This window comes from Haliotis rufescens, unplaced genomic scaffold (genome assembly GCF_023055435.1).
Source record: "Haliotis rufescens isolate VD_foot unplaced genomic scaffold, xgHalRufe1.0.p SCAF_3, whole genome shotgun sequence".
In the NCBI taxonomy this organism is placed as follows: Eukaryota; Metazoa; Mollusca; class Gastropoda; order Lepetellida; family Haliotidae; genus Haliotis; species Haliotis rufescens.
This window is the reverse complement of record NW_025964001.1, coordinates 53,003,375-53,023,531: the sequence shown is the minus strand read 5'-3', so window position 1 is coordinate 53,023,531 and position 20,157 is coordinate 53,003,375.

The window sequence follows — 20,157 nt, the reverse complement described above, 5'->3', positions numbered from 1 at the left end:
AAAAAAATCGTAGTTAAATACATCATGGGCGATCAATTTCAGACTCAGTGGTCGATCAACTTTGAAAAAAAACAATCTTGTAACGACTAATTCATGATATACGTTAAACAGTGCCGACTTGAATTGATAACTGATTTCAATAATGTTAAGTCTTTACTCGTGCTTATCTTAGATTTTATTCTTAAGTATAAAACATATATTTGAATAACACATGTTTGTGTTTAAGTATTGAGCGGACATCCCAGGTATTACTGAGTGTTTTATTGTTAACTGTGTTTTGCGTCACATAGTTTTATCCTTGTTTTAACGTCCCACCTAAAAAACTAAATATGTGGTAATTCAGGGAGTCGATCCTAAAGGACTATATACCTATATATTTCTATATATGTGTAATAACTGCATTAATACCTGGGTATCGATATATCAGGTAATTGCTAATATTAGCGTGGAGAAATTGCGAAATGTATGCTTGTAGATAATGTTATATTTTCTTTAAACACATATTGGGTCTTTTTGTACCACAGCTGAACTTTGATTTTACTTTTATATTTCTCCGACACAGAAATGCATACCCAACGCCTCTGTTCGTCCAGTTTTAGAACTGTCTTGGAGGTGTCAATCCCGAGGCTTGCCAAGTTGCACCGTTAGTAGTCATATATAGGCCGCTTCAATCAATATGCACATGTGCATCAGCTCGTTAGAGCGCAGTGAAGTCTGTTGAAGGGATAGGTGTGCCGCTGAATCAGTATTTATATCTACCAAGCTATCTTTAAACAAAAAATACAAATAATGGAAATGTAAACAGAAATTACCTTTAAACATGTAAACTGAAAAGTGATAAAATTAGATCACTAACGTGCTTAGAAAAACTACATTCCAGGTTAGAAATCAATGCAAATAGGTCCCCAGCAACCTATTCTTGTCGTAGGAGGCGACAAAATGGATCTAGTGGTCAGGCTCGGTGACTTGGTTGATTGAATGTCATCGTACCCCGAAGGGACGGTGCTCATGGTATCCATCACTGGTTTGTCTGATGCAGACATTGTTTTCTTTACAGACAGCCGTTATAGCTGGAATATTGCTGAGTACGGCGTTAGATAACAAACAAAGGAATACACATAAGATGAGTTGGTATTGATAGCAACGTTGTTAAGTATCTGATGTAATGAAAACAAATTCAAATGACAGTTTTCTTTTATTGAATTGAAAAAACACACACGCTATTTTGATCATACATCTCTACTCCCGACCCAATGCAATTTCATAACTTCTTGGTTTTCTAGTCTAGTTGAAACTGTCATAATCGTCAAACTGCCATAACGGATTATATATACAGATATGTAGCATTTGCTGATTCACGTGTCTTTTATCGAGGCACTCATTACTCTAGACACCTGGGAATCCGGACTAATACAGATGTAGACTTTATATTTTCCCAAATTACTTATTGCGGACTCTTACTATTCCAGACACCGAGAAAGCCGGACTATTACAGTAATGTACCTTATGTTATTCCAAGTTACCATATAGCCGACCCTAATTACCCCGGTCACCTGTGAATCCGGACTATTTCAGATGTACCTAATGTTATTCCAAGTTACCATATAGCCGACCCTTAATACCCCAAACACCTGGGAATCCGGACTATTACACATGTACCTAATGTTTTTTCCAAGTTACCATGTAGCCGACCCTTATTACCCCAGACACCTGGGAATCCGGACTATTACAGATGGATATTAAGTTATTCCAAGTTACCATATAGCCGACCCTTATTACTCCGGACACCTTTGAATCCGGACTATTACAGTAAAGTACCTTATGTTATTCCAAGTTACCATATAGCCGACCCTTATTACCCCAGACACCTGGGAATCCGGACTATTACTGATGTACCTAATGTTATTCCAAGTTACCATATAGCTGACCCTTATTACCCCAAAGACCTATGAATCCGGACTCTTACAGATGTACCTAATGTTATTCCAAGTTAACATATAGCCGACCCTTATTACCCAAGACACCTGGGAATCCGGACAATTACAGATGGATATTAAGTTATTCCAAGTTACCTTATTTCAATCCCTCCTTACTCCTGACACCTAACAATTCGGATTTATACAATCTGAGAATCCGAACTATTGGAATAATGTATCATAATATGTTCCCTGTTCACTAAATCCAGGCCCTCCCTAATGTGAACTTTCGCAGTTACGTATCGTGTGCTATTAATCCGGTCTCTCCCCACCTCTGATACCTGACTCCAAACTATTAGAGTTATACACACATAGTTATTCCAAATGTTCCTAGAGTGGGCCCTGTTACCCCTGGCTATCTCAGTTACGTACCATATAGTATATGCTACTCGTTGACTTCGTAATGTAAGCCCTCCTTACTCCGGACATATGACAATTCTGACTATTGTAGTTATGTATCATATGCTCTTCATTTCTTCATGTGGGCCCTCCTTACTCCAAACACCCCACAATCCACACTATTGCAATTATGTACCACAATGTATTTCCTTGATGTCGTAATGTGAGCCCTCTTTATTCCAAACACCTGAAATCAAAGCTATAGCAGCGTGTACCATACGCTATTCAAAGCGACCCCTTCTAACCCTGGACAGAAGACCATCGAGATGTACAATGTATCCTTATTCCGGGCCCTTCTTAATCCGGATACCTGACAATCCAGATTATTACAGTATTACTTATATGACATAAGCAATGCCATGTTGCCTTGGTCCCTGACTACCTGTGTCACAGACACCTGACCGTCAAGTTAATTACAGTCGTATATCTTTGTGTTCGGTTCAGGGCATTCACGTGTTGACCAGCTGTCTGAGGCAACGCGCGTCTCTGTTCCGATCTGCGTCCCTTAATTATACTAGAAATCTATGATCTTGGGTTCGAATCCCAGATTCACCCCGATCATGTTTCTAGGTTTGTCAGCACCATACCCATGTTCGTGGGTTTCACCAAAGTGATTAACGTCAAAGACCTGCTTCACTTCGGGCTTTTCTCCCACATCAAGCTGACACGACGCCATGGTATAACTGACATACTGCTTAAAGCGGCGATATTCCCACCACACTCACTCACTCACTCACTCACTCACACTGATGATCCTGCAATTGCAATACTGTTCAAAACAAGGGTAATTTTCGTGCCCGATCGCAATCAAAGGAACTGTTTTTCAATAGAAATGTAGCTCTTTTTGACGATGTGCGTTCGTAGCAACCATATGATAAAGTACCGCGTGAGGACGTTACCTCAAGTACTTAATACCCATTTGTGTGGCTAGGACTGTGTATATTTAATATACTATTGATAAACCTAGTGTACTTCGTTTTCATAAAAGAGCACTTAATATGAGCAAATAAAACACCCCTGCTACACGAAGATGGCGTCACTCCACAATATTAGCATTTCGATAATTAAACAGCAAACGGAAATCAACTGTGAAATTTAATAGTCCATTGATTGGTTATTACATTCAGTATATGCATATATTTACTAACCAAATGGCCAGTTTCAGATACCATATTCCAATGTATACATAGCATCCATCGCCACCAAATCAATAGGTAATATAGACACAGTTAAGGTTAATTTCACATCTCATTGAAATTAATGTTTATTTTAAAGCTATAGACAATAAAATCCTCTAAAACAACACTCGGCTGTGCACTCAAAGCGGATAAATTCACCATGCATGTCCAAATAATTCGATTTAAATCATTAATGAATTGCCCCGTTATGTTTGCACTATTTTAAGTCAACGTTGTTCATGTCATTTACGTTTGTGTCAAACAATATGACCACTTGGCGACTATAAACATTAATTGTGCAGCATTATTGTCCTACATACGGGAGTTGTCCAATGCGGAGTCCAGTGATCATACGGAAAATTAGTTGCATCACAAAGGCATTTGAATATTTAGTCAGTCCACGTCTCACGTTTCGGTATTAGTGCCACTGTCATTCTTTACGCCAAGCGTGAGTGATTTTATTTACGGTTTATTTGTTGGCAGATGTTGGATTTAATACCAAACCTTGTGTCACCTTGTTGAACGACCAGCGGCGAAATATAAGATCAATATTAAAATAATTGACGGTTCGCTGCTACAGCGGTTACCTCCCTTTTGTGGAGAGGGAACGAATTCTTCAGATCTTTTTTATGGTTTCTTATTTCGGCTTTTTGATCAATATGACCATTCATTAGCAATGAGTTGTATAATAACTGTGCGCGTCAAAACACAAAAAAGTGTCAAGTTTCACAGGGTTTTTTCTCTTGTCATACGCCGTCTGCCATTGTATTAAAAAACATCCCAGTATACCAGAGGCCATTCGGTCTCGTTCGTTCGGCTCTTCACCCTGCCGTGGTTCTCGGGACAATAGAAGCATTGTTTCTGTAGGAAGGAAAAGTTGCACTTTTAAAATCGTCTTTCACATTTTGTAAAGCTTCTCATATCGATCTTATGTTTAATTTCACTTTTTGCCTTTTTCCCAAGGCGGTTTCATTTTCTTGTCAGATTTGAATAATATTGAAACATGAAATTGGTCATTTACGACAGCAAATTATCTTAATATAATTTGGAAAATTACTACTTGTAGATTTTAAATGAAGGTTATTATTGAGAACCAGGAAAGGGCACAGATTAATTCCTGAGTTGATTATGATTAATTCATTATTAGTTTATCATAATGTTTTATACGAACAGAATTATTTTCCGAAAAAAGGAAACATTTCTTTGCAAAGATCGCATTGCTGCCTAAATACAAGGGGAAATCTGATTCAATCTTAATTATTAAAACTTAATATGTAAGTTTACGGTTCACAGTGTCGATTAAATAAAAAATACAAAAAAAAAATATACAACCATACAAAATATGTAGTAATTCCTGATTTGTAGGCAAACATTAATATTTACAAAATATACAAAATTTGCATCTCTCACTAATACTACATTTACATTTGTTAACTAAATAATTACTTCGACACTTAGCCTATTATATCAATATTCGACCCTTGATATTTCGAGGCAAATAGTTCATGACTGATTTCGCTTACGATAGGGATGAAGTGGCAAAGACTAAAGTTTCATTATATTCGATGTCTCACTGATACTTGCATAGCTATGTCCATGTGCGTTTATAATGGTAGGTCACGTGACCCCTCCTTCAGCGCCAAATACCACCATTAAATATTCTACGAAGCGATTAGGCGCTTAATTGTGACTCAGACACTGAAGCTATTTGCATACAGTACGCGGGAAACATTGGGCGGCTAAAAATTGAATCAAATGAATTAATCAGGGACGGACAGCGAGATCAACTGATACGTCAAGGCCTGCGCTTTGATCTCGCCGAAACAAAGAATATTGAAAAAATCATGCCGTGCCTATCTTTTGTAACACAATAACAAAAAACTGACATGAAGTATTGCCGGAAGGCCTGGTTTGAAAGCCGAAAATTTGCAGTCGCCAAAACGTGTACGATCATTTAACATAAAGACAATTTTGTTAGATGTGATTTGGGATGGTTTTGTGTTTTTTTTTCATAAATTGAAGGTCTGCCGTGCCATTAACGACCGAGTCGTGTGCCGCTCTGTGGGGGGCCTTGCACCGCGAACAATCCTCCTCGTGATTCAGGGGACTGCCAACTAACGACGATGCGGTAGCATTGAGTCGGGAACAAAAGTTTTGGAGAGGTGCTGATTTGGATTTTGGAATCTAAAAAGAGTAAAAGCAATTATGGAATCTCAGGACAGTGGTTCAAACTCATATAGCCAATATAGACCTAGAGGGCCCATGTACGTATATTAAAGATCTACTTTGAAACCTCGTTACTTCGGACCCTGTAAGTCCGGAAACCCCGCTTTCAGGACAATTGCGGTCGGGATATATACATTTAATACTCCACAATTCTGATTCGTTAATCCAGGACGATACCGCGCGAATTAACGAGGATTTGTTGTATTTGTGTAGAATATTGTATAAATTTACTTTTGGGTCCACCCAACAATGTTAAGATTTAGACGTACCTTGTATTCGAAACCCCAACCGGTGTATCGCGGCAGCTGCAAAGGGAGACAATTCCGCACAGACAGAAACATCGCCTCTATTGGACACGCGTGATCCTTTATTACATGTGCAATGAAAATAAATGACATATATATTCTAATTTACAAAGCATTAAAACTTAATCATTAGATGTTCAGTTGCGCTTAATTAAATCTACATAATTAGTGTAACCTTATTGCCGTATTTACTCGAATATGCGTGGAGCCTAAAGCAACTAAAATCAAAACAGAGCTCAAGGTCTCCATTAAACGCCGGGCCTCCAATTAGCGCCAGGTAGCTTAGATAACCTCAGGAAATGCATCAATGGATTATATTTTTTTTAACTTTAAACTTGCACTATACGGCTTTTCCATCTCTCCCGTCACGTTTATCGTGTCGGCCATTTCGACGTCTTGTACTTGATGTAAATGTATGACGACGCGCTGTGATTGTGACTGTTGTGACCATTTTATTCCGCGACACAGCTGGTTGTTGTGTGGCTGTAAGTGTAAACACGTATAGATCTAGCGCTACATCCCTCGATGTACAAATAGTGACATACGACGACGGTCATACAATGTTTGGCCCTCACTCTATGCAGGTTCATACTCCAATGAATTCACAACAAGTGAAAGGCAATTCTTAACTGGATGTTTATGAAGCACCGGAAAATTGAAGAAATACGTTTGTGGATGATGATGATGATGATTGATGATGATTGATGATGATTGATGATGATGATGATGATTGATGATTGATGATTGATGATGATGATTGATGATTGATGATGATGATGATAATTGATGATGATGATGATGATGATGATGATTGATGATGATGATGATGATGATGATGATGATGATGATAATAAAGCCACACACACTTATGCTGTGCCCGTCCTTTCATATTCTTTTGTTGTTGATTGGACGAAACAAGAAATTCACGGTATTGACACCCTTACACAAAGAACCATGTCAGACAATAAATCTCACCACCCTCGCTCTTCCCTCAATTGCTTATATTGAGAGGGCGTGGTTTGATTAACGTGGAGGCTCTTCATGATGGAATTGTTTTGTGCACTTTTGCACACATTTATTTGTCTGATGATCCTCTTGTGAAGCATGTCAAGACTCATGATGAAAACAAGGCATTACACTGTTTTCTGAAACGAGCCAGGGATGTGGAAATTATCTCAATGTCAATGTTGATTTTGTTGATGGTTATGTACTGCTGGACGGTACAGAAATGAGTGTCAACCAAGCGAAGTGCCATATCAAATCCGCCCAGACTCAGTATTATAATGTACAGATTAAAATAAATAAATGCAGCAAAGAGGGTTTGGGTGATCCTGGCACAGTCAGGCTGGTTAGGCTCTTCATCAGCTCAGACAGCGACCGGGACTTCTCCCAGGATGCGCTGTCGAGTCGAACCAACCCAGATGTTTTCAGACAATGTGAAGACACTCCAACACTGTATTCCTGGTAGCAAACCTGGGTACTCTCCAAATGTCAGAAAACAGATTGGGAGGTACCAAACCTAAGGCAGCGAGAACAATGGGGAGTCGGATATTTTGGTGCTTGGGATGCAAGTGTGACAATTCGAAAGCAAGGTCTGCATATTTCTCATGTTTTTTTTTCCCGAATCTGATTATTATTATGATTATGATGATTATCATTATTGGCTAGGCTTCACGGTCTGGTGCCCATCGTCAGCCCAGGTCTAGACGTTGTGATCATCACCCTGAGTCATTGTCCTTGTGTCATTAGGGAAACCGGTTATTGCTAGTTTGGACCCATGCGAGCTTGGTGTTATTTGGATGGCCTGCTTTGCGGTTATTTTTAGGACGGTAATTGTGCCCCAGCCTTGTCTCTCGTATCAGCAGCAGCAGCAACAGCGAGATCATCTATACGTGCTAAACATAATTCATTAGGTTCATTATTAACATCATTGACATTGTCGTGATTGCCTTGTTCATCCTTTTCGGAATTACCACCACCGATGACTTCGTTGTCGCAGTCGGCAGCAATTAAGTCGTTGTTGGTAACGTCGTAGTTCTGATTTATTGACCACGTCGTCCACACCGACACAGCTGTATATTTCCGATTTTTGTAGATGTGATGTCTTATAGTTAATGTATGGGCCATGGACTATGCTTGTCGTAAGAGGCGACTAACGGGATCGGGTGGTCAGGCACACTGACATGGTTGATGCATGTCATCACATCCCAAATGCGTGGATCGATGCTCATGATGTCAATCACTGGATTGTCTGGTCCAAACTCGATTATTTACAGACCGCCGTCATAAAGCTGTAATATTGATGAGTGCGGCGTTAAACAACAAACAAACAAACACACACTGTGCAAAGTTGCGTCCCTTAGTCATTCCAGAATCCGATGATAGCGGGTTCGAATCTCAGATTCACGCCGATTCTGATTGCTGATGTCTAGAGCCTGCCTCACACCCTTTACTCCTACATCAAGCTGACACGCAGTGATAGGACACAAAATGTACCCAATGCTTGTCTCAAGGGCCGACTGGATCGGATGCTTTTGTGCCACCAGTTGATGGTGTACTCGACACGTGGACCGATACTCATGATGTTAATCACTAGTTTCTCTGCTCCAGATTCGATTATTTACAGGTCTCAGTGATAAAGCTGAATGTGGCACAAAAACATTATCTCACGAATTTTCCGTTACTCGGCATTAAACAATAAATCCCCGAATCCCCGAATGGCTATTGTGATAATAAATACTAATTCTCAATTTGTTGCGGGTTGACCGACATACTTTTCTATATATTTTTCCACGTGGCAGCATTTCTGCTGTGTGAAAACGAACAAAGAACAAGGTAAAGGACAAACGAATGAAAAATCAATAACGACATAAAAATACATGCTTTTACGAGTAACCGAATAAATGAATTATTTTTATTGCTCTGGGCAAGAAATCATATGAAGATACATGTTTGTAAATAAAACAAAATCGTTAAACCCCATATATCTTGCTACACCTTAATGGCTATCTATTTCACACGTATGGGCAGGTGAAATCGACATTTGGTCACGTGGTGATCATAAGTCATATGACATGAATACGTAGCTACCCTGAGGCTTAACGTTATATAGGATATACTGTTACCAATCACGGCGTGTAAAGTCATTTTGCACGTCCCATGTTGTTAGGCCCGGGGGCGCACGTTAATGCCTTCTTGGCATATACCAATGATCTCATCTCAAGCTCTTGTAGCGTGAGATATTTTACTCCCATACGATAGTCTCTGCTTGAAGATCTCGTGACACCTGCTGACCCCTGAGCAAACTGTGACCGCCCAATCAAAATAAAGGGTGCGTGGGTTCTTGAGTCAATCAGATGTCTGTTTTCTAAAACTATTTAGCTTCATTTCTCTTCCTCCTCGATTCGGTAATTTCGAATTTAGCAAAAGAAAACCGCCACACAAATATACCTGAAAACACGATGTTTGGGTGAATGAGTGAGGGAAGCGCGGTTCGTGGAAAGACTTCCGCCAGTGCCCCCTCCAAAAGTTGTATATGCTATGCATTGCCGCTCAATCATTTTGGTTATATAAATGTTTGAGTGGGGATACTAGCGGAAGTCTTATCTATATCCGGTTCGTAATGGATATAGGACGCCAAGGCAAATTTAAACGTAAAAGTTTTTTTTCTGTTGGTCGTGCACATGGTCAACACTCCTGGCTGCATTCGTGACCAACTCGAGTTATTCCGGGACAAGCCGAATAGCGACTCGTGCCCCTCCCGTGGCCATTTTTGCGACCGGGTTCCGTCTTAGCGCAAACGGGCATACCTAAAACAATTGTCAACACGTTGCGTAATGGTTCACATATATGTCCCCATATATTATATATACATCAGATGCAAATTCAAGCACATCTGGACATGCGGAATTATACAGTATGATTGAACACATTTAACTGTGTCTTGGGTATATTTTTAGATGCAAGACATATGTAAAATCAAAAATTATATCTGAGGGATTCTTTGACGAATAACTTGAAATCATACGCACATTCTGATTGGTTTGTCGTATTTTCGCACATAACATTCACCGATAGTCTTCTTGCAGGTTACGGAAAGGGGCGAGTGGTGACGAATGTCCTGTCTGGAGGCTGCCATTTTGGTACATATGGAAATTGGAGAATGGTGAAGGAAACGAAATCGAGCATAACAAAAGTTAAACTAAGCAACGAAACGAAATAAAAGACATTATTCCAAAGGCTTTCTGACAATACCCTCGATAGTTTACCATTATTAGTGAAGATGCCATGACACTCAGAAACGACAGGTTGTAAAAATATCCACAAAAATATGATTGCGCGGCTTTATTGTGTGCATTCGGACCTCCCTGATTACATTCGTGATCGAGTTGCAGAAATTAGATATGGTTGTCTGAATCATACTTAGCTCTCTCGTTCCGCGAATTGAGAAGCCAACGCCAAATGGCCAATTACAACGATCCCCGGAGACACAACCTTATGTGGAATTGTCCTCAAATCTTCACGCAGATAGGAATCCTAAGTGTCGGTAGCCAAGTGGTTAAAGCGTTCGCCCGTCACGCCTAAGACCCGGATCAATTCCACACTTGGGTACAGTTTGTGAAGTTTGTTATTGGTGTGTATCTGGAATATTGCTGGAAACCTGATCATACACTCAAAACAGGCGAATGGAATTAAGCCACGATTTCGAGAAAAGGGTATGTGTGTATAAGGTCTCACGTCCTTCATGCTGGTCTTAAGAGCCGGACCCATGAAGATTCCAGAGTAGAATAGGTCTTCAGCAACCTACGCTTGCCGTAAAAGGTGACTATGCTTGTCGTAAAAGGCGACAAACGGGATCGGGTGGTCAGGCTCGCTGACTTGGTTGATACATGTCATCGATCCCAATTGCGTGGATCATGATATCAATCACTGGATTGTCTGGTCCAGACTCGATTTTTTACAGACCGCCGTCATATAGCTGGAATATTGCTGAGTGCGGCGTTAAACGACAAACTAACCAACCAATCTTACGAGATGACTCCAAATAATTAGGAGGTCAAACTGACCTGGCTGGTTGCCTTCACGCCGTGGCATGGATCGTTCCCGTGATATCCGTCACTGCGTGTATGTCATTCTGGCTCAGCTATTCACAGGTTACCATGACATGCTTCGCTAATAGACATTCACTCACAGTCTTGTCAGAATTAGCTTGAAGCGCGAGTACAATCTCGTGAAAGGTTGTCGCATGTTTCGTGGATTCATGCCCAGACTCTGTTGAACCGAGGCGGTGGTCACTTAATAAGATATACATATAAATATCACGTAATTCTGGTTGGTCGAGAGGATGTCGTGTTGCCACTTTGAAACACTGAATTCAAAAGGCGACTAGATGACTCGGCGGCCGGATGGTGACTTCATGCATGTCATACTTCACCGACGGCTATGAACGATGTTCATAATATCAACCACACTTGACGCGATACTTCCAAGGCCACCGCAAACCTAACTGGAATATTGCTGATCAAATCAAACAAAGCCATCTGATTAAATCAAGATTGGTATCAGAACTGAAAACAGTCATGTATCAATTAAATATTCTTAGATACTGGATAATTTTACACGAAGTTTAAACAATGCGTTTTCTTTGCAAAGCCCGATCGTTATCCCTGCCTCGCAACCGGACAAAACCGATGTGCATTCTAACAGTGTTTGCACTCTGAATGAAAGCTTCATGCCTGCTTATTACGTAATGGTTATTGAAACCCAGCGCGTCAGGCATGGATTACGTCCTCTTGCAATTAGTTATAGAAAAAAAGTTCCCTGTCCCTAAGAATAATTATTAGTGAATAAAACCTAGAATATATAATTATAAATTTCTTTATCGCTATTGTTCGTGTTCGTGACTCATATTCAATGTAAATTAGAGAAATAAAACACTAATTAAGGAGATTATTTCTGCGACAAATATAATCTTAGCAGACCCCAACTGAGCTGCATGCAAGGGGTGTTAGCATAAATCACATGGCCAGAGGCACATCGTGAACAGGTAAGGAGCCGGGGCCGAATCCTCACCCCACCCCCTAACCCCTGACCCTTGACCTTGTGGTAATTATAGAGGAAATGCCCTATTACCCTCGCACCCCTCACAGCGCTATTTTCATCTCCATAAAGCTGGAATTAGGAGATAAGTCCATACGCTGTGGTTCCTATACCTTTTATCTAGAGTAATAAGGGAAATTGAGCGTTCAGTTCGCCTTTAATCACCCCCTTCTCCCATCAGTTCAATTGAAACTCAAAAGTGGCATTCAGGATTGAAAAATAGTGAGTGAGTGAGTGAGTGAGTGAGTGAGTGAGTGAGTATGGTTTAACGCCGCTTTTAGCAATATTTGAGCAATATCACGGCGGGGGACACCAGAAATGGGCTTCACACATTGTACCCATGTCGGGAATGAATCGAACCCGGGTTTTCGGCGTGACGAGCGAACGCTTTAACCACTAGGCTACCCGACCGCCCGATTGAAAAATAGAGCGACAAAAACGTTTCCATAGTCATAGTGAGTGAGTATGGCTTTTCGCCGCTTTTAGCAATATTCCAGCAATATCACGGCGGGGGACACCAGAAATGGGCTTCACACATTGTACCCATGTCGGGAATCGAACCCGGGTCTTCGGCGTGACACAACAAAAACAAATCCACGTCTCGCATCCGTTCGTGTTCATGAGAGCGTATGTCTTTAACAGAAGTTATAGTTGCATACTATGATGCTGCTGACAATGATGATGGCGATGGTCATGCTGCTGCTGCTGCTGATAACAATGGTGATGAGGAGGATGGTGATGATGAAATATGTGATTCGTGTTCCTTTTTAAACATTTTATTACGAAATCCAAAGAGGAAGACAAAATATATAATATGAAGAAGTTTGATTACTGAAGTTTGAACCTTCCTAAGCCGTTTATTCGAAAAATTCAACCCTAATAATATCTTCATTTCCCGCGAGGTCACTTATGGTTGTAATAGACGAAGCATCATCATCGTGTCTAATTCAGGATTCGAACCCACGATAAGTGGTCCTGGTAGCCTTTGACAAGGCTTTGAAGAAGCTAATATTGAAACTATTTATTTACATTAATTTACGTATGTAACTAAACTTATATGATTGTTGTATGATTATGTTAATGTCCCCTGTCAAATAAAAAAAAAGACCCGCTAAAGTGTTTTTGAGGATTTCAAGTAACAATGTGTAATCTGTCATTTTCTAGATTGCAGAATTTAGAATGAACGGTTGATTCACGAAGCGTCTATGTAGAAATTGACCTCATTCGCGTCATCATTTTTCAAATTTAATCTTCTAGTTTAAACCAGTATAATATGATTTGCAGGCGAACGTATTTTTTAAGATTTAAAACATAAAAACACCTTGAATATTTCTCATATCTAATGCCTCTAAATATAAATCATGTATAGCACGACCTGCCTTTATAAACCCCCCTCCCCCCAACCCCTCCTCAACGCACACCAGCACCTGACCTGATCTTAAACCTATGTAATTACCCCTCCCCTCCTGTTGACCCTGCCTAACGATGTGAAACGACCGTCGCCCCACCACCTGTAACACCTGAAGTAATCATTAGCAGCCTTTGAAGAGCCGACATCAGCCGTGACGACAAACAGGGAGTTACGTCGGCTCACTGTTTGTTGTCGTGTGCCATATACGAGTTGTTGAGTTACAAAATGCATCCGCAGTGGCGACGATCGTCACGGGTCAACGGCGTCCGAAGGGCAGGATTGGGAATGGGGGATGGATGGGATAATGGCAGTCAGCGAGTTAATTGGGGTTATAGTGTACCCGGGATATCCCTCATCTACCCGGGGTACCAGGTGCAAGCAGAGATTCGGGGTTTATGTGGGATTGACACTCGGTCTGTTAATACTGGCCTTGTACCCATTAACATTACACGCAGCCTGCATATTTCAAACTACTACTACTACTACTACTACTACTACTACTACTACTACTACTACTACTACTACTACAACAACAGCAATAATAATAATAACAATAATAATAATCAGTGACATTGAATTGCAGTCAACAAAAACTATAATGATGTTAGTAGCAACAATAACACCACCGCCGACGACAACAACAGTGATGATGACGACAGCGACAAAAGTAGCTGTGTGCTAGGTAACATTAAACACATACTACTCTTCATATTTCAAAATAGACGCTTGATATTTAAGAAAGGAGTTAATGTTGCGCCGTCAGCAGTGCCCCAGCTTCATCACGACGATCTGAACGTGGTCGAGACGGGACCAGGCTTACCAGTGGTTGATGTCCATACGATTGAGTAATCACTTGCAAAGGAATTCAACTGAAATATTTCCTTTGGCAAAAATCTTATTTATTTCTTCTGTAAGCATATATGTACATGTATACAAAATTTCAAAATTACGATTAAATCCCAATGTCATTCCTTTGTATCACCATCAGCCATGCGTGATGCACGTGAAGAATGTGTAAACCCTTGTGCGTTTCCTAAGTCGCCTTCAGGGCCAGGCGACAAATCCGTATTAACCTCCAGCTCAACACGCAGACCTCCCCGCCGTGCCAAACTAATCCAGGGTCTAGATGCAACCTTGATAAACTCTATACGATCAGGTTCTCAAGGGATAATAAAAGCCAAGTGACAATAAACATAATATTTTCTCAGCAGCGGGTCATTATCCTAATTAGTGAAGAGACTAATCTGCTCTGGTCTTGGTTGCCGGCGGTCGTAAATGCAACAGCAAGAGTCCCCTTAACGAAAGTATGAAAAATGGCTGATAATTTCAAGCATATTACCAATATGGGCCGTTTTGGGTCCAAATGCACGCAAGGCTGAAACTTGATCCTAAAATGTCATGTGATTAAAATAATTCCACGTCAGTGAAGACGTGTATTTTATGACAACCGATGTTTTGGACAATGTATCATGTCTGGTCAGTTTGATTAAGGGTGTTGCCAGATTTGATTTGTTTTGTGCAATAGCTTCCTTGTCTGGCGTAGCGGGTAGATTTTGTCATCCATTTCCCGCGGTTGTGTGTCGAGGGAATATATGGTTGTTTCACGTTACCGATTATTGGAATTAACTCCAGTGCGTCGCTCTATCACCGGAGCTGTATAGCATGCGGTGTGCAAAAACAGCTTAGACAAAGGATTCGGGTTCACATTGTACAATGAAGGAGAGATATTTTTGAACATTTATTGACTTATCAGATGTTGAGCACCACCATTTTTTGTGTTCATATGCCCCGGTCCCCCGTGTTTGTGTTTTAAATAATATCTACATGCAATTTTGATCTCATTTACGTATAAGTCTAAGATATCACCCACACCTGGGGTGGCCCAGTCGTCTTAAGGCGCCGCGATTAGCTGTAGAGAGTTGCGTCCCTTGGGCACGCCAGAAGCCTATGATTGTGGGTACGAATCCCGGGTCGCCCCGATTATGTTTCTAGGTTTGTCAGCACCATACCCGTGCTCGTGGGTTTCACCGAAGTGGTGAACGTCTGAGATCTGCATCACTTCGGGCTTTCCTCCCACATTAAGCTTACACGGCGCGATATAACTGGAATACTGTTAAAAGCAGCGTTAAACTCAACTCACTCACTCACTATACCTGAAGGTTGGTAAAAGAACACTGTATGTTCCTTTTGGTCACTCCACACGATAAAAATACACAGAGGAAGCATTGGAAAGGGCAGTCAAATATTTTTTGTCATGTAAACTGTTACAATAAATAAAAACAACAAAATCGTTTCCATCGTCATAATAAATCTTTGCTAAAGACAGAGACCATTCTACGATTCCGAATATATCATAAGCATGTTTTATGAATCACTATCAAATAGTGATGCTACCAGGATAACATGAGCGTATCCTGCCCCACCGTCGGCACCCGTCACAAACACATGCAAAGGCAAGTCCATTGTTCACCTTAAAACAAACACGTGGACATATGGTGAACAACCTTTGAACACGAATCGTGTGACACACCCCAAAGTTGTAAAATGTAGACACCAAAGGATTGAGCTGCTGCAGTATTGATCGGATAGTCGAAGTCATCCCTCGTCATACAGTCTTATTGGTAGCTTTTTGTCACTCTTCATGCATATGAAACAGAAAAGACGGGTTCACTGATCACATAACAAGTAGTTCGATTAAGGGTACAAGCGTCTGTCAGTCAATACGAGTATGTGAATTCATTGACACTAAAAAAAATTTTAAGTGAGTGAGTATGGTTTTACGCCGCTTTTAGCAATATTCCAGCAATATCGCGGCCGGGGACACCAGAAATGGGCTTCACACATTGTACCCATGAGAATGTCTAAGCTCTGGTAAAAAAAAACAAACACAAGGGGCGATGGGGTAGCCTTGTGGTTAAAGCGTTTGATCGTCACCCCGAAGACACGGTTCGATTCCTTACATGGGTACAATGTATGAAGCCCATTTCTGGTGTCTGCCGCCGTGATATTGCTGGAATATCGCTAAAAATATCGCTGGAATATCGCGTAAAACTATACTCACTCACTCCCAGGACACAAATTAGACTGATTACTGACATAGCACTTACCAAGCACTTAGAAAGCATATCAAGCACTTACCGGGAGTTTCCTATGACAAACCTAGGAAATATGTACAAAAATGGCTTTTCTTGTCATACTTGCCTACGTTTTGCACGGTGGATTCATATTTGCAAATAATGTGTACTGCGTCACAATCACAAGACGAGTAATCACGAGAAACGAGTTTCTGCTTCTGTTTCCTGAATATGTAACTCCGCTCGTCCCTTCTGTGTTCCGATAGCATTAATAACTGTGTTTTCGTCGTTATGTATTCAGGGGTTCGTCCTTTAGTCGTGCCAGGATCTGCTGTTCGAATCCAAGCGCTTGGTCTGTGACACCAACCGTGCTCAGTGTGTTAACCAGCGTGGTGACCGAACTGCGTCACGTTGATCTAACGTTATGGGACTACTAGGTGTGTGTGTGTGTGTGTGTGTGTGTGTGTGTGTGTGTTTGTGTGTGTTCTTGTACTAGTCCGGACTTATGCCGGTTTTGTAGTGCTGAGATATCATGCCGCAGTTTAACATGAATACCCCACTCAGACACAGTATACCGACTCCGAGACGACTTGTCGAAGCCCCTTAATGCCGAGCGCCAGACAGGGTAACAACAAGTACCATCTCTTAACGTCTCTTGGTAAGACGTGGCCGGGGATCGAACCCGCGACGTTCTCCTCTCGAGGCAGACACTCTATCCACTAGACCACGTTAGAAAACTATCCAAAGCGGCGTTACACCAACTCACTCTCTCCTACTGAATAGATTTCACTCTTTGTATCTCTCCTTTAGAACACAAGGATTGTTTGTTTGTTGTTTCACGCTTCAATCAGCAATGTTCCAGCTGAACGCAGCCTGTAAATAATCTCGCCTGGACCAGACAATCAACTGATTGATATTGCGAGCAACGTTCCACGCCGTCGACGTACGATGACACGCTATCAACAACGTCACCGTGTCTGACCACCCGATCCCCTTACGATCAGTATAGGTTGCTGGGGACCTAGTCTCACCCGGAATCCCCACGGGGTCTCGTTGTTATTAATTCGCCAATAAATAACGATTTACACAACGAATGCGTCAAATATTTGCTCGTTCCAGGATATACCGAGAATCACTTCACAAAGAAGATCTTGTTCGGTCATAGATTAACCCCAAAGACCTTTGTGAATGGCCTTTTAAGACAACCATTGTATCACGGGAAGGTCACTTGACATCAATGTCACGTCGAGAGATAGGCGACAGATTATAGTTCGCATTCTCTGATCTGTTAGGTTTCTGTGATAAAATACAACATCCCAAACAGATCTTAACACAATTAAAATCGTCTTTGAAACTTTATATTCTTAAGTGTGTGTGCTGTTCTAATTGAGTAAAACTATTCACAAGACATTAACTGAAATATCAGCCGGACCGTTCAGCCGAGAACAATGACGTTTACAACTTTTATCGGGAACGCATGTCACAAAAGATTCTGTTAATCACGACAAGTCATTAGTTGAAATTACATTTTCTAGTCGCTAGTACGTCTCCCGTCAGATCGAACCGGACACGAAACATATCACGTGACTACTAAGGGCGGGAACTCGCGCCTGCAGCATGATGACGTAACGTCACGTATCAGGTTCCACGTGATTTATGATGTAATCAATTGGTGACGTGTTGGATTGGGACGTGAGGTGTATTAGCGACCTGAAATTTACGGGTATGACATCGTTCACGCTCATTCCCCTCATGAGCGAGAAACATGACGGAGTTTCTGCTCCTCGGAGTGTCCGGCGAAGCGCACTACTCGACAATCAATGTTCAACGAGGGCTTTGGGCTTCATTCCAGCAACCTTCAATCAGAAATTACACATAACATGCAAATTTCAAATCTTCCTCAACGCGAAGCAAGTCGTGTAATTATTTAGTTTGATAAATGAATACTTAAGGTTTTGGTCGTCAAAGAATTCCATGTCACAATAAAACGATTCATCACGAAAGTTCAATAATTGCTGTTGTTGATACTGTTGATGTTTTGAGTACATTTTCTGATTAGAAAAGATGCGTTTCTCGCCTTCTATCCGAGACATGTTTTTGAAAATTATCCCTTCTAACACGTGTACACTTTCTGAAAGGTATACTAGTGTATCCGCCCCGAGAAGATCAGGATTAGAATAGGTCTTCCGCACCCATGCTTGATGTAAGAGGCGACGAATGGGGTCAACTTGGTTGATGCATGTCACCGTATCCCAATTGCGTGGGTGGATGCTCATGATGTCAATCACTGCATGGTCTGGTCCAGATTCGATTATTTACAGACCGCCGCCATACAGCTGGAATATTGCGGTGCGGCGTTAAATACATACATATACATACAACTCGCGTATCCTAGTGGGGCTATCGTTCGTTTGTGGTTTAACGCCGCAATATCCAATCTCTATGGCATCAGTCAAATCAGTGATTGACATGCAATCAGCAATAGCACCGAGCTTGACCGGTCGATTATTTTGTCGCCTCTATCGACCAGCATGGGTTGCTGGGGACTTACCCTGACCTGAACCCCCCGGGCACTGTGGTTATAGGGCGGTGGGGTGGAGTGTAGTTGTTATAGGGCGGTGGGGTGGGCTGGGGTGTAGTAGTTATATAGCGGTTGGTGGGGTGTAGTGGTTATATAGCGGTTGGTAGGGTGTAGTGGTTATATAGCGGTTGGTGGGTGTAGTGGTTATAGAGCTTTGGGGTGGGGTGTAGTGATTATGTAGCGGTGGGGTGGGGTGTAGTTGTTATAGAGCGGTAGGGTGTAGCGGTGGGGTGGGGTGTAGTGGTTATATAGCGGTTGGTAGGGTGTAGTGGTTATATAGCGGTTGGTAGGGTGTAGTGGTTATATAGCGGTTGGTAGGGTGTAGTGGTTATATAGCGGTTGGTGGGTGTAGTGGTTATAGAGCTTTGGGGTGGGGTGTAGTGATTATGTAGCGGTGGGGTGGGGTGTAGTTGTTATAGAGCGGTAGGGTGTAGCGGTGGGGTGGGGTGTAGTGGTTATATAGCGGTGGTTGGTTGGTTGTTTAACGCCGCACTCAGTAATATTCCAGCTGTATGACGGCGGTCTGTAAATAATCGAGTCTGGACCAGACAATCCAGTGATCAATATCATGAGCATCGACCCACGCAAGTCAGCGAGTCTGACCATCCGATCCCATTTAGTCGCCTCTTACGACAAGCATAGTCGCATGGGTTGCTGAAGACCTATTCTACCCCGGATCTTCACGTATATAACGGTGGGGTGGGATGTAGTGGTTATATAGGGGTGGGGCGTAGCGGTTATATAGCGGTGGGGTGGGGTGTAGTGGTTATAGATTGGTGGGGTGGGGCGTAGTGGTTATAGTGCGGTGGGGTGGGGTGTAGTGGTTTTATAGGGGTGGAGTGTAGTGGTTATAGTGCGGTGGGATAGGGTGTAGTGGTTATAGAGCAGTAGGGTGTAGTGGTTATAGG